A 12,541-nucleotide genomic window follows, 5' to 3' on the forward strand; every position below is an offset into this window, starting at 1 on the left:
TCTTGATTCTTGTATTTGAAAGTCAAATTTTCTATTCATCTCTGGTCTTTTCAACAAGAATGATTGGAAGTCCTCTATTTCATTGAAATTCCATTTTTTCCCCCTGAAATATCATACTCAGTTTTTGCTAAGTAGATGATTCTTGGTTTTAATCCTAGCTCCTTTGACCTCTGCAATATCATATTCCATGCCCTCCAATCCCTTAGAGTAAAAGCTGCTAAATCCTGTATTATCCTGATTGTGATTCCACAATACTTGAATTGTTTATTTCTGGCTGCTTGTAATATTTTCTCCTTGACTTGGGAACTCTGGAATTTGGTTTTAATCTTCCTAGGACTTTTCTTTTTGGGGTCTCTTTCAGGAAGTGATCAGTGGATTCTTTCCATTTCTATTTTGCTCTCTGATTCTAGAACATCAGGGCAGTTTTCCTTGATAATTTCTTGGAAGATGATGTCTAGGTTCTTTTTTTGATCATGGCAGATCAATAATTTTAAAATTATCTCTCCTGTAACTATTTTCCAGGTCAGTTGTTTTTCCAATGAAATATTTCACATTGTCTTCTATTTTTTTATTCTTTTGATTTTGTTTTATAATTCCTTGGTTTCTCATAAAGTCATTAGCTTCCATCTGCTCCATTCTAATTTTTAAAGAACGATTTTCTTTAGTGACCTTTGGACCTCCTTTTCCATTTGACCAATTCTGCTTTTTAAGGTATTTTTCTTCTCACTGATTTTTTGTACCTCTTTTGCCATTTGGGTTAGTCTATTTTTAAAGGTGTTATTTTCTTCAGCATTTTTTTGGGTCTTCTTTAGCAAGCTGTTGACTCACTTGTCATGATTTTTTTGCATTGCTCTCATTTCTTTTTCCAATTTTCCCTCTACTTCTCTTACTTGATTTTCAAAATCCTTTTTGAGCTCTTCTATATCCTGAGACCATTTCACATTTTTCTTGGAGGCTTTGGATGTAGGAGCCTTGACCTTGCTGTCTTCCTCTGATGGTATGCTTTGATCTTCCTCATTCAAAAGGATGGAAGAAAATATCCTTTCACCAAGAAGGTAACTTTCTATAGTCTTATTTTTCCCCTTTTTGGATATTTTTCCCAGTCAATTACTTGACTTTTGAGTTCTTTGTTAAGTGGAGGGTGTATTACTCCAAGTTTCAGAGGTTTTGTGTAGCCAAGTAGGATTCCCTCTCCATAGGCTCCACCAGCTCTGCCATGCCAGCACTCCTCTTCACCACAGGACCACCACTCAGGACTATGACACAGATCAGCTGCTTGATTTCCCCACTGTCTGTAGGTCATGAGCTGAAAAATCAGCTACCTCTGCAGCAGTGTCTGCTGCTGTCCTGGGGTTGGGGATGGACCACACTCTCCTCTCACTCAGCTTAGAGAGCTTTCTCACTGACCTTTGAAGTTTTCTTTGGCGTTTGTGGGTTGAGAAGTCTGGAATTCATAGCAGCTGCCCATGATTCAGTACCCTGAGGTCTGCTCTAGTCCTGTCTGTACCAGCACAGCCTATGCTGGGCTGTGCTCCCTTCTGAGTCTGGAGTAATGGAAACTTTTTGTCAGCTTTCTAGATTGTCTTGGGTTGGAAAATTGTTTTACTCTGTCAGTGGTTTCTACCGCTCTAGAATTTGTTTAGGGTCATTTTAACAGGTATTTTGAGGGGTTTGAGGGGGAGAGCTCAAGCAGTTCCCTATTTCCACTCCACCATCTTTACTCCATCTTCCACCAATTCCAAAGTTTTTAAAGAGAGACCTTGAGGATGTCCTTGTATTGCTTCTTCTGACCACAAGGTGAGCACTTACCCTGTGTGAGTTCTCCAAGGAATAGTCTTTTAGGCAAGCATACATTTGGCATTCAAACAATGGGTCAGTCCATCATAGTTGCACTCTTTGTATTAGAGCTGGAATGCTTGGCAGTTTAGTTTGAGAAAGGACTTCAGTGTCTTGTATCTTATCCAGGCAGATGATCTTCAGAATCTTCTTAAGACAATTCAAATGGAAGGAAACATCTAAGCTCAGATTTGAACCCAGGTTCTCTGATTCCACAAGCAATTATACCACACTTCCATTATACCACACTGCCTTACGTATGTAGCCCAGAAAAGAAAAAGCTAAGAGTTGAGTCCAGTGAACAGTTAATGTCACAGAGAATTTTAGCTCCTGGTTGAATCTTGGTATTCATGGTGAAAGTAACCTCTAGAAGGGAAAATTCCTGATCTGGTAATTCATCAATGGGAATATAAGTTCAGTTATGATTAAAATGGAATTGGATCATCTAGCTAGAGTATAAGAAAAACTCTAAGGCATAGCAGCACCACATTTACCCAAAGAGGACAATGTCAACCTAATAGCTATCAAGAAGACAAGGAAGACAATGCAAAGAAGTCACCAGATGGAACTAGCAGTATGGAGAAACCATTGAGAACAGCGGAGAGGACTATGATGTTGTTGTTCAGTTATGTCTGACTTTTCATGACTCCATTTGGGGTTTTCTTGGCAAAGATACTGAAGTGATTTTCCATTTCTCCTGCTCATTTTACAGATAAGGAAACTGAGGCAAACAGGATTAAGTGACTTACCCAGGATCATATACCTAGTAAATATCCTAGGTCTGTTTTGAACTTGGATCTTCCTGACTTCAGAGCCAGCACTGTATCCACTGCACCATCTAGCTGCCCAAAATATTGGTAATTCTTTTTCCCCTTTTCATTCTGCTTTAATTACAACTAAAAATAGAGTGGATGAAGAATTGATGATTATTGATGGGTAGCATAATGCCAGGTGCTTGTGAATTGTAGTGTTGTAAAGGCAACCACAGTGGCATATCCAGGATGGCTGCTAGCACAGGTTCTTAGATCTGCTTTACTGGAAAGATAGCTTTTTAAGGGGTCAACAATCCTTTTTAATTATGTCCAGAAAATATAAAGCAGCGAAATAAAGACCAACGGACAGGGCTTTTAAATGTCTGACCATAAGCAATATAAACATGACAAATCAACAGATAGCTCCAACTGTCTGACCATTACATACATACATAGTTACCAGACAGAGAAGAATCAACATCTAGGTTTTTCATAGCTATGGGGGCTCTTTAACGGCTGCCCAGAGTCTCATCTGGTACATTAGCTTTCTTCCAAAGAGTAAGCCCCAAAGCAAAACTTCATCTCAGAGTACATATAACAAAGGCTTAGCTTCTGATTGGCCAGAGTCAGTAGGCATGAAACCTAAGTGACTCAGCACAGCTGTGAACTATCAGGTTTCAAAGGAGATTGAGCCTTCAGATACTCCCAATTTAGCATGAGTCTGGGAAACTGAACTCCAAAAAGAAAACAACAACAAAAAAAAATGCCACTTTTCTTGCTGTTACAAGTGTTAAAAGTGCAAAACCACAAATTTACCTGTAGGGTTAGAGGTAGCAGCCATCTTCTGAGAGCTCAACCTGTGAGTGTGAATACAAATAATATCTGCCAAATAATATATATAGTATTCACATGTCTGTTGTGAGGGTTAAATAAGATAGTATAATCAAAGCACTTTGCAGATCTCAAGCCACTATTTAATTGTAAGGGAAGAAAACTATGATTCTCTCAATCCCAACTTGTTATAACAATGGAAGTCAGAGAATAAAACCAAGAGGCATTAATGAGGAGTTTAATCGTAAATAATATAAACTCTTACCCTTCTGGGGAGGATGCAAATGACCTCTCTGACTGAGTTAAGAGGGAAACAGTACATAATTGGCTTAACAAATGGAATTGGCCATGATTCTAGGACACAGATTCTTTTTAAAATATTTTTATTTATTTTATACTGAACTTAGGAAATAAAACAAGCATTTTCATAACATACTAAAATAGAAAAAAAAATGATTGAACATGAAACTACAAATCTGTTATGTGCAGATTGATATTCCTTTTAAATACATAATAAAGTTATCATGTAAGTTTCTTTTTTTCCCCCTCTCCTTTTTTTCTTCCCTACCTTTTACCCTTCCCCCAACTCAGGGCAGGGATTCTTAAGTTTTTTTTGTGTGATAAACCCCTTTGGCAATCTGATGAAGTCTATGGACTCCAAATGATTTTGAATTCATAAAGTAAAATATAGAGAATTGCGAAGGAACCTGATTATACTGAGTTATTCAATTTTTTAAAAGCAATTTCATAGAACCCCTAAAATCTATATCTTTAGGTTCTAGGTTAAAATATTAAAGTTTAGGGCTTTTAAATTGTTAAATCTTGGATTAATTTTAGTAGTAATTCTCCAGTATGCCACGATCTTACTGTAGAGATCTCCTCTATAGGGAAAGATGAGGTGAATTTCTCTGCATGTCTCTTTCATGTCAGCTGTGTAGCTTCAAACAAGAACAAGGCCAGTAGAACTACTAGAAGAATGTGGGGAGCACATTCGCCAGACAGATGCAGATACAGAGAAACAGTCACTTAAAGGAGAAAGGAGTCTTAAGAAGAGTGGGCTCTGGAGACTGAGAGTCAGGCTGTGAGGGGGAGTGGTCTCTGGGAAACCAGCCTGAAGACTTTTTAAAAAGAGATAGGGCTTTTAGGCCCCACAGTACAACCCTGCAGTTGTAATTGTTTTGCTATACATGTAGCCTACACATGTACCTCACTATCATTATAGTCTAAACTTGAGCCCACTTTGCCTATAGATACCATATATATCTGTAGAAAAGTACACCCATAAAATGGTGGTCTTCTCTAGTGTGGAATGGGGAGGGAAGTTTGGAACTTAAAACATAATATTAAGTAATTAAACAATTAATTAATAATAGAAATTAATTAGATTTTTAAAAAAATACATGCTAGGTTTATGGAGTGAATGTTTTGTGAACCATTATTCGTTCTATGCCATTTGTATAAATAACTTTGATAAGAGCTAATTGAATCTACTGGTTGGTTATTGATGGGGAGTCAATGATGGATGCTTGTGACATATAGTGTCAAAAGTGCAGAATCATAAATTTACTTTTAGGATTTGAGGTAGCAGCCATCTTCTGAGGGCTTAACCTGTGAGTATGAGTACAAGTTGAGGGAAAATCTCAGAGGAGATGCTACAGAAATATCAGCTGTTATTCTATAGAGCTTCAAAGTTAGCACAGCACTGTGTTTACATTACCCATCTAATGAGTGCCTGGTACAGAGTAGGTGCTTAATAAATGCTTATTGCCTTCCCTCTTATCTCATTTGATCTCCACAACAACCCCAAGAAGTAGGTGTTTCAAGTATTAGAAGTCCTAGGCTACTTCTGGCTAGTCATGTATGACTTAGGACTGAAGGGTTTGGCTATTTGGATAGGACAAAGCAAATGCCTTATTGGCTATTGTGCAAGAAGATGGAGCAGCTTCATCATTGTTAATTCAGTCAAGTGCTAAGCCAGGACACAAGGTTTATCTAGAGGCAGGCTGGTTGTGTTTGTCCTTTGTTTTCAAAGAGGACAATGACATCAGAGAAATGATGACATGACTTGCAGTTGACTTTTGTTTTGAGTGAGGGAGGGAGGCCTCACTTTCTCTTCCTGAGCCATCTGGATCCAATGACGAGATATTTGTCAGGATAACTAGAGATGGCCCAGGGTGCAATGGGAGACCCTTGCCCTTTTAGGCTAAGGCCTTTTCAGGTACACATTTAAAGTGAGGTAATGTCCATTCAGGATATAGACCTCACTTCTTTAAGAAGTGAGTTAAGGGTTGGCCCCTTTAATTAAAAGAAAGCAAAACAAAACAAAAAAATCAAACCGGGAGGGAAAGACTCAAGGTTACTGCTCCAAAGAGAAATAGTTACTATTGACATTCACTCTAAATTCACTCAAAGCCAGGAGGGCCCAAAATACAGTCATTAAGTGGAGCTTGGCCAGGGACCCCTTGTGGTCAAATGTATGAACTTCAGAGTGAACTGGGGAGAGAGGAAGGAAAGGAAAGGAAAAGGAAAAGGGAAAGGGAAAGGAAAAGGAAAGGAAAGGAAAGGAAAGGAAAGGAAAGGAAAGGAAAGGAAAGGAAAGGAAAGGAAAGGAAAGGAAAGGAAAGGAAAGGAAAGGAAAGGAGGAATCTAGGCAGTAATCTTGGAAATTTACCTCCCTTTGGAGAGAAGAAGCAGAGGGAGAGCTGAGTTACTTAACTATTGATGAGGTTAATGGTGATGGGAACCCTAAAATACCTACGGTCTGGGTCGTGCTCGAATGAATTCAACTCAAGCCTTCTTAACGCCAAAGAAAACAAAGTTTATTAAGGATTTGCCTAATTGGGTTGCCTCTTAAGGATCCTAAGCAACTTGTGACGCTGGTATTCACAAGTGGGCCAGACACAATCACAGCTAGACAGAGTCTGAGCTGGATTGCATCTGAGCACCTTCATGGAGGCAAGGTGGGACTTAAATACAGAAAAGAGTATAGGAGGGATCTGGGGGGAGGGGGTGGTCTGGTAGTCCAGGGTGATGGGAAGAGGGGTTTAGGAAGGGTCTTGAGGAGAAGTCCAAGGAGGGAATCCAAGGAGGGTCAAAGGCTGGAAACAGCTGGAGGCTATCAGGAGATATCAGACAATGGAGGGTTTGGGTGGGAAGCAGGTGGGGCAATCCAGAGATCTTGATAGGGGCAGTATGGGAATGGGGTTTTGATGGATCAAGGGCGGGGAGTTCCACAGAGACCTGAAATGATAATGAAAAGCCCATGGGCTTCCTGAGACTGCTGGAACAAATGGGAAGATTAGATTTGAGTAAGAAAGGCCAGATTAAGTGGAAGATTCAAGGGGAGCTCAAGGAGGCTCCCAGAGTCTGAACCTCATCAACTATCTGGGTCCCCATTCAGGCAGCTTGGACTACTCACAGGTTGTGTTTGTTCTACATTTTCGAAGAAGAGTATGACATCAGGGAAATGATGACATGAGTTGAAGTTGACTTTGGTTTAAGTGAAAGAGGGCTGTGCAAGGTCACCAGCCTCACTTTTGTCTCCTGAGCCATCTGGATCCCGTGACCAGATATTCCTCTGGAGGCAGGCAAGCAAGTTTTGTACATGCCTTGTTGCATTCTCATTTACAGAGAAGCTTGACTCGAGTCAAGTGATTTGCCCTCGGTCATGTGAGGCTTGTAAATAGCTGAGGGGGTATTCAACACAGCTCTTCCTGACTCCAAATCCAGTTCCCTATCCACCATACTATATTACTCATGCATAGGAGTGACCAAAGCACTTTACAAATATTATCTCCTTTTATCCCCACAACAACCCTGGGAATTAAGTGCTATTACTGTTCTTATTTTATAGATGAGGAAACAGGGAAACAGATTGTAACTTGCCCACAGGCCACACAGCTAGGATCTGAGGCTGAATATGAACACAGATATTCTGATTCCAGATCTAATGCTCCATCCACCTCTCTACCTAAGAAATGATGAGAGAATAGATCTAGAGAAACCTGGAAAGACTTGTATGGAGTGAATCAGGATAAAATGAGCAGAACCAGGACAATTTGGACACGGCCATTGTAAAAGAAACATCATGTGGGAATTCTGAAATCTAGAGTGGTTACCCCACAGTTTCACATTATTCCCGAGTCACTGTCCAAGTTAGTAGTAGATAAACTAAATTATTTATTCTAAGCCTGGGAAAAAGTTAATTTAGAGTCAATTTTGCCCAAAGTGGTTCATTTTTATACTATTTGTATTCCTAATGCCTAGCATAGTACCTGACACATAGTAGACTTATTATTATATAATTTGTATTATATAATAATTATTATGTCATGCATCATTATAAATGCTTATTGATTGATTAGAGGGAATCAATACAAACTCTAAACTGTGTTTACATGTTCATGCATGTGTATGTATATATATCTATATTCATATATAAATATATACATATAACTATAGATATCTATAGGTATCCATCTATACATACATATGTACACATGTTTGCAATGGAATTCAATTCTGCCTACCTCCTTCATCCTGTTTCCCAGAAAACCAAAAGGCAGAAAGAAGCTTGCTCTGAGTAGGATGGTAGTGTAGCAGAACTTTCTGTGCTGATACAGAGTTCGGTCAGAGAACCAAGGCATGGAGGTAACTGGGGTAGGGCACCAGCATATGTATGGTGCTTCACTAGTCCTTTAGGAAAGTATATAGCAATCAACTATGGTCAGTTCATAGTCCAAAAAATCACTTGGGGCAGAGTTTGAGGTCAGTGAAACATGAATTCCCCAGTGTGAAAAGAGGCTGGTAAAAAGACTGAAAGTACCAAAGATCTCAGCATAAGCAGATAAGACAATAGGGAAGCTATAAATAACAGAAGAGAATAGGGCCTCCAAATCAAATAAATGAGTCCGGATATCTATGAATAAATATTTCAAGACAAAGGAAAATTATTCAACACCTGATGAGTCAGAGGACTCTATGGATTCTCATCAGCACATAGAACCACAAAAGAATATTCCTGAATGATTTAAAAGAGAAATTAGAATTGTGAAAGCAGATTTTATGATTTGCACAGCAGAAATTATTGATAGAATAGAAAAACTTCTATCTAAGTTGGTGGTAAACCACCCCAAAGAAACAAAAGGAAGAATAACTGATTGAGATTGCTAAGGGATGATGTGGAGGAAGAGAAACAAAAAGGAATAATACTAAAAGAAAAGAAGCAAAACATTGATCTTGAAGACAGGAGGTGTAGAAATAATTAAGGATTATTGATCTCCCAGAAGAACAGGATAAGTCAAAAAAAATCTAAATACCATAATGCAAGAAATAATATAAGAAAATTGCCCAGAACTTCTGACCACAAAAATAAAGTACTAATTGAAAGAATTCACAGATCATCTCCAGAAGACATTCAACTTTCTTTTTTATTTAATGATGCAGAATGTACATTACACTAGATTTAAAATCAGAGGACCTATGTTCATATCTTGACTCAGCTACTTGCTGTCTGTGTAACCTTGGACAAATCATTTAACCTCTCCAGGCCTCAGTTTCCTTATCTGTAAAATGAGAGTAGACTAGATGACATCTAAAGTCTCTTCTAGCTTTAAATCTATGACCCTACAATTTTATGATACAATGACATACAATTTTGTATGAACTATATCTTATAAACTATTGCTAACGGAATTTAGTTCCAACTCTCTAGCTTGACCTTCAGGATCTTCCATAACTATTATAATTTTACCCTCCCAACTTTATCTCTCACTATTCTTCTCCATGTACTCTAGCAAATGGGGAATATTCACTGAACAGCCCTGCAATATTTCCCAACTCTGTGCCCCTATTCATACTCTTCTCCATGTCTCCATCTGGTAGTGTCCTCTCTTCCTAGATACCTTGTATTTAACTATTTTTATTTAATTTGAACTTATTCTGTATATATTTATGTAACAGGGCATGTTTTAAGCCTCCCTGCCTGCTCCTGGATGATCGTTTATGCTAGCTAGTGGGCAAGAGCCATATATGATGAAAAGGTATGGATGGGTTGCAATCTATGCTATTAAAAGGAATACTGATCTCAACGGATTATTGATCACAGAACATCTCCTGTAAATTTTGTACCACTCCCTGTAGCAAACATAATGCACTACTGACAAGAGATGCTTAACAATATGTGTTAAATTGAATTGAACTAGATGATAAGATCCTTAAAGGCAGTAACTGTGTCTTTCATTTCTTCACATTTCAAGAATATTCATCAAAAAGTCTTGCACATAGTAGGTATTCGATCAGTTTCTGTGGGTTCATGTATTGCATTCACTATCCACTCAGGACATATATAAGAACAATCCCTCCTCAGGGCAGGGCATATGAATATGGCTGCAGGTTGTGGTATAGAAGTAAATATTTTTCTGGTACAGAACATAATTTTATTCATGCCTGGAATTGTAGCCCAATTTTCCATTCATTGCTCGTTTGGTTTAACTGGCAATTTTGTTCTCACTTCTTTCAGAGACCATACCTAAGTTTTACTGCAATGTTTTGATGGTGTGATTACAACCCCCGAGGCCTGCCCATGAGTGTTAAAACAAAGGTCTCAGTGCCACCTGCTGTCTTTTCTAGGGAAAGAAAGTCAACAACTGACTTTAATCTGAACTGGAAATTCAATTGGCATTTTGAATTGTCTTCAGCTTTGTAATTGCTGTACATATTTTTTTGCTTATAAATGTTTTTCCCCCTTGGAATTTTATCACTTCAATATGATTTAAGTATGCCATTGGCAATTTGCCTTTGGAATGAGAACTTTTTGTTGGTATCTTTTTTTCCCTTTATTCTTCATTGCTTCATCAAAATTCTGTATTTATTAAAGGCATCTTTTTGTTCAATGACTTCAGTCTTTCTTCCAAAATCCAACTTTCAACTACACTCTAGTTTACTCTGTCCAACTCTCCACTGAACAAATTTCCATTTGGGTTTCTGATTATCAACTCAAACTCAATATATGCCCAACTATATTCATAATAAATGTTTGTTGAGTAAAGCATTGTAGGTAGGCAAAAAAGGAATTATGATGTTTGCTTTCAAGAAGGTTACAATCTAGTTGGAAGACAAGATAAGAATATGTAAAAAAGCGAATAACGTCATATTTGTGAAATCACAGTTCATAGAATCACTAGCCATTTAGTCTGAACCATAACTAAACAGGAATGCCTTCACAAAATCTCAATAAAGCAATGCAAAAGGTGCCATGTAAATGTATATAAACGATTCCTAAGAAATAGTATGATAAATGTTATGAGAGTTCAGAAGAGAGTTATCACTCACTGTTGGATGAAGTCATCTGATGAGTGAGGTGATGAAGAGATCCATGGAAAGAAAGTACATTTCTTTTTTGTTTTTCAATTAAGGGCTTTTGTTTTTACATCATATCCATTTTGTATTATATACATCTTCCTCTTTACTCTATCCATTGTAATAAGACAACGAGGTGGCCCAGTGGATAGAGCACTGGACTTGGAGTTTTCAAATCTAGCCTCAGACACTGATCAGCTGTGTGATTCCGGGTAAGTGATTTAACCTCTTTCTGGCTCCATTTTCTCACCTGCGACAGAAGACAATAACATGATCTACTTCCCAAGGTTGTTTTAAGGATGAAATAACATTCATACAGTGGGTTGCAAACTTGAAAGTACTATGTAAATGCTAGTTATTATTAACAAATATATATTTTTTAAATTTCAGAAAACCTATCTCATATATCAGCCACATCTGACCTGTTCTAATATTGCACCTATCATGATATTGTACCATATCAATGTATCTTCTATAACGAAAGAAGAGATATACATTTTCTCAACTTTTCTTTGGGGCTTAAATTTGATCATCATAATTATACAACATATAATTATTTATTTAGAATATGTAATTTTATAATATAATTATATAGCATCCTATTTTATTCTATTGTTTTTCATTTTCTATTTTGGACTCATTCTATATATAATTTTCCTGGTTCTACTTACTTTACTCTGCATCCCTTCATGTATCTGTGATGCTATGCTTCTCCGAATTCTTCATATACAATTTGTTTAGCCATTCCCCAGTTAATGGACACCTACTTTATTTCTACTTTGCTATCATAAAAAGTGGAGCCATTTTGAATATGTTGGCATAAGTGGGACCTTTCTGTCTCCACTTCCTTGAGGAATATGATTGTGGGATCTCTAGGCCAAAGGATATAAACTTTTTTTAAAGCAAAATTCTAAATTGCTTTCAAGAATAATTGGATCAATGCATCCTAAGATACTATGAACTCAGAGCTCCACCAATGTATATTAGTGTGTCTGGAACCCCTTCAACATAGTCATCTTTGCCAATTTGCTGGATATAAAATGAAGGCTCAAAACTGTTTTAACTTTCATTTCATTTACTATCAGTGATTTAGAACAGTCTTTCGTATGGTTGTTAATAGTTTGCAATTCTTTTGAGAATAATCAGATTATATCCTTTCACCACATTTCCACTGGGGAATGTCCCTTGAGGTCTTATGCATTTTATTTCATTTCCTAGATGCTAGATTTTTGTCAGATGTATTTGTGGCAAAGGTTTCTCTATTCAACAGTTTCCCTTTTTATCCTCCCCATATTGATTTGCTAGAGCAAAAGCTTTTCAACTTCATGTAATCAAAATTATGTGATTTTTCTGTTGTGATCTACTCTATCCTTTGCTTGGAAGAATTCTTCCTTTAGCCATTGTCCATTGTGAAAGATACTTGCATCTATTTTCCTCCAATTTTTAAAAAATGATATGATATTCTCTAATTAAGTTAATTTTTTAAATAATCTGTAGAAGGTGAAGAGGTAAAGAGAAGGAAAGTAGGCTTGTCACAACTGACATACTAAGGAAAAGGAAATGCCTCAGTAAGGATAAGTGTGATAAGCTTTAGAGAATTGTCTTGGAACATGTCCTTTTTTTTCCTTCCTCTCCTTTTTCTTTCTTCTTTCCTTTTTTCCTTTGTTTTTCCCTTTCTCTTTTCCTTCCTTTCTCCTTTCTTTTTCTTCCTTTTTCTTTGCTCTTCCCTCCTCTCTTCCTTACTTCCTGTAATATTAATTAAA

Source organism: Notamacropus eugenii, chromosome 2 (genome assembly GCF_028372415.1).
Source record: "Notamacropus eugenii isolate mMacEug1 chromosome 2, mMacEug1.pri_v2, whole genome shotgun sequence".
NCBI lineage: Eukaryota > Metazoa > Chordata > Mammalia > Diprotodontia > Macropodidae > Notamacropus > Notamacropus eugenii.